This window comes from Triticum dicoccoides, chromosome 4A, assembly GCF_002162155.2.
Source record: "Triticum dicoccoides isolate Atlit2015 ecotype Zavitan chromosome 4A, WEW_v2.0, whole genome shotgun sequence".
Lineage (NCBI taxonomy): Eukaryota > Viridiplantae > Streptophyta > Magnoliopsida > Poales > Poaceae > Triticum > Triticum dicoccoides.
In genome coordinates this window covers 571,785,666-571,789,581 of record NC_041386.1, presented here as the reverse complement: position 1 = coordinate 571,789,581, position 3,916 = coordinate 571,785,666, and positions in this window count along the sequence as shown.

Below are 3,916 nucleotides of genomic sequence, written 5' to 3'. Positions count from 1 at the left end.
GGTGAGGAGCTAGCCCATTGTTGACTCGAACCTTCTTTGGTGGCGGTCGCATGGGCCACTGACGGTGCGGAGGCTTTCGTCCCCCGCGGAGGTGGTACGTCACCGTGTCAGCGAGGAGGACGCGCACGTCCGTCGCTACATGGTTGCGTTGGAGGGCAGGTTCGACAATACCTGGCGGGTTCTTCAGGGATCTCACTGGAGCTATGATCCTATGATGGTTCCTTCTCTTTGGGTGTCCACCGCCCGCGCCGATACCCGTCGTTCGCTAGGGTTCTAGTTGTATTAGTGATGTTATATGTATGATACTATTCGAGATGTATTAGTGATAAAAATCGACGGTGTATGGACGCAAGAGATGATTAGTTTTTCTTATTGAATGCATGCTAATTTGAATACTGATTTATTTTATGATTTAGTTTTGCTTATTGAATGCTCAAATTGGAGAAGTACTCCTATTTTGAATGCTCAAATTGGAGAGCACTATGCAAGGCATATGCATTTGATTAGTTGATAGCTTATAGGGTTTCACTAAGTCCTAAGATTTTTGCAAAAATCAAGGAGCCCCTCCATCATCCCGCCATCGTCTCCGTCATCGACCCCCTCCGACCTCGAGGTGAGACCAGCCAAATCTCCATGTCAATATGAGTCCTATAAGATATTTTGAAATGTTTTTGTTCATATTTTCAACCATTGAAATGCAATGACCATCAAGTTTGAATGCTCATATGATGTAGATATAAACATGTATATCTTGTGTTGCTCAAATAGGATATGTGCTTGCCCAAGTGGCCGGCCATGTTTGCAGGTAACACCTCCGAGTGGCCTATATTTTGCCAGAGTGTTGATTAATTTCTGTTCTGGCAAATTCCAGGCGCTCGATATGTCCTTTTTTAGCAAAGGTCATGCCGGATATTTTCGTGAATTTTGGCATGACTTGTGCTAGAATATGTAGGAAATATTGAGTGGCCTGGATTTTCTAGAAAGATAATTAAACGACATTTCAGGTTGACTTTAAGTCTGTCGAGACTCCACCATATATGAGAGAAGAAGAATGCCGACTATTGTCGTGGAGGTCGCTTCTCCTTCGTTCCTGTGTGCTAGACATTTTGGTTTAATGCACTCGGGGATGAAGGGAGGAGCGACCATCACCAATGGTCGAATATATACACCACGTGAGTTGTGACTCGATGGACCGATAGTCAACCCGTGATGAATAATAATGATCTAATTTAGTTTTTGTAGTACATACATTGAATTTTATAAGTTTAATCTTTGAATTATGAACCTAGGAAATGTCGTCGGAGGAGGACGAAAGTCTCCCGGCGGAGTGCGACTGGTGCGGTGACGACCGGGGCCTGTGCGACAGGCCTCACCTGGTAGAAGGTCAGCGCTTCAGCATTAAGCTTTAGGAGACCTTCGTTGTTGAAATGGTACACAACAATGACAAGTGTTTTTTCGTAATTAAGCACGACTTCTTCTTCTTTAACATGTATTTTTCGTCTTTTACAATTCGACTATAGCTTATCCCATGAAAGTATGGAAACAAAGATAGTTCAGCGGAGGACCCATCATGGATATGATTTTGCTGTAACTCTATACAATTCTGATAGTGTATCCTATTTTGGTTGCCCGAATTGGAAAGCACTTTGCAAGACGTATGAGTTTCATGAGGGTATGCTTGTCACCATGGATCTTGGTGATCCTGACATCGACGAAGACAATATGGACATTTGGGTCCTTGTTGATACACTTCCAACTTACCGCTATGTGAATTTCTCAAACATAGTTATTAAGTAATTTATATTGTTTATTTCAAAATAGTTGATAGCTTATTTCCATTAATAGCTTATTTTCATTCTTCAAAAAATGTGCGGAAGATGGTAGACAGAACCTACTACACCGATGGCGCAAAATTAACTTATCAGGAGAAAAATCATCTGATCTCATTTATTAATGATCTTGAGAATTACAATATCTATTATCAAACTCGTGCACATTATGGTTAACACGTGCCACTAGTGCACGTATTGAACTACGGTAACATCCATGGAGATGGCATGGTAAGATTTTTTACTATTACGACATCCGTGCATCTTTTGCATAAATTCTTTTAAAATAAACTACATTGCTAACTACGAGGTTATTACTATGTTTTTCAACAGAAAATCCCGAAGGATTGTGTGCCTCATCTGATGTTTCCGAAAGGTCGCCTTGATGTTATGAGCTTACGACCAGGTCATCCTACGCATCACTGTTGTTCATACCGGATTTCTAAAACCGATGAAGACATGACAATCAAATATTGGAAAAAATGTATGGTCAATCGTAAGAAGCTACTTGGAAGCAACATTGTGCGAAGGGCAAAAATTGGAGACAGGATAATCTCCATTCTCCATAATGGAGAGTCAGGGCCTATCTTGTTTTATGCTATTTTACCTAAGAGAGGGTAGTAGGTCCTATGAGAGAGGAGTAGATCCTATGTTATATGTGTTATTATGTGGTACAATGTGTCAAGTTGATGATGATGAGGAGGAGGAGTTGTGATTATGACTAGTGACCAACTTGCTATATGATGTCTCACTGACGAAAATGATGATCATGAGGAGTTGTTATATGACAATGATGTATTATGATGATAAGTTGTTAATGACATGATGATGATGATTTATTATATCATTGGATGAAAGAACCGCGGATTAGTTTCAAGTGGATGGATCCATCCACTTGAAATAATCCACGGTTCTTTCACCCAGGGACGTAATAACTCATTATGATGTAAAAACAATCTCTAAATTGCTACTGTATGAAAACATAGATAATGGTGTATGAATACGACGTAAAATGAAAAAGAAATAGAATACGCAATAGTAGTAGTAGCGCGGGCACAGAGGCGCGCTGCTAGTATTTACCAGTAGCGCTTCCTACGAAACGCGCTGCTACTAAGTGCGTATAGTAGTAGCGTGTCTAGACCAGCGCTACTGCAAACCTTTAGCTGTAGCGCCGTATCAGTAGCGCGGCACCCCGCGCTACCGATAGGCCAAAAACCAGCACTACTGCTAGGCTTTTCCCTAGTAGTATCAATCACCACACTCTTCTTCTTCGAAGCATGAAAAGTCTCTCTAGTTTTCCACTTCTCCTCGTCCTTGAGCTCAGCAATGATGAAAAGTAAAAGATTTTCCTTTCCTTTTCTTATTCTCGCCTTTCATGTTCCTCTCTCGAAACAATCCATGGGCAATCATTTTCTACAATAAAACAACCAACACGTCATCATCGAATGTGGAACAATCTAATATTTGAAAAAACATGCATGAAGACGAAATATTTACCAAGTCACTATCACCGCAACCACTTGGGTTCATGCGAGCAACATTTGACAAGCAACTGGCCCACTTTTGGCATTCGGCGTTGATGGTGGACCAACGTTGGCGAAGAGAGTCGCTCGAACGGAAGTGACCACTTAGTGTTGCGCTCATCAAAGTAATCCTTGATGCGTTGCCAATAGGTGTTTACCGTTTGATCGCTTCCAATGGATGCATCTTGAGAGACTTTCTTCCATGCGGTACATATCAACACATCCTCTGTATTGGTATAATTTCCACTTCTTCCCTTCGCAACAAAACCCTCATCGTCCATGTCAATATTGTCATCACCATGTTGGGTTTCAGGTGGCACGGACCGATACAGGACCGTGTTGGATGGCTTTTGCGGTCCGGATGGATGCAGGCAGTTTGCGGGTCGCTGTTGGAGATGCCCTTATCCCCCGCGTGTCCGGACTCCCGCAAAGCCCCCCTCCCCCACATTTGTCTCCATTTTGCGGGAGTCCGGACACGCGAAACGTTGCTCTCTGCCCCCCTAGCCCACCCAAAAGGAAGGCAGAGCCCACGTTTTTGGAGTGTCCCGCATTGTTTCCGCGCGA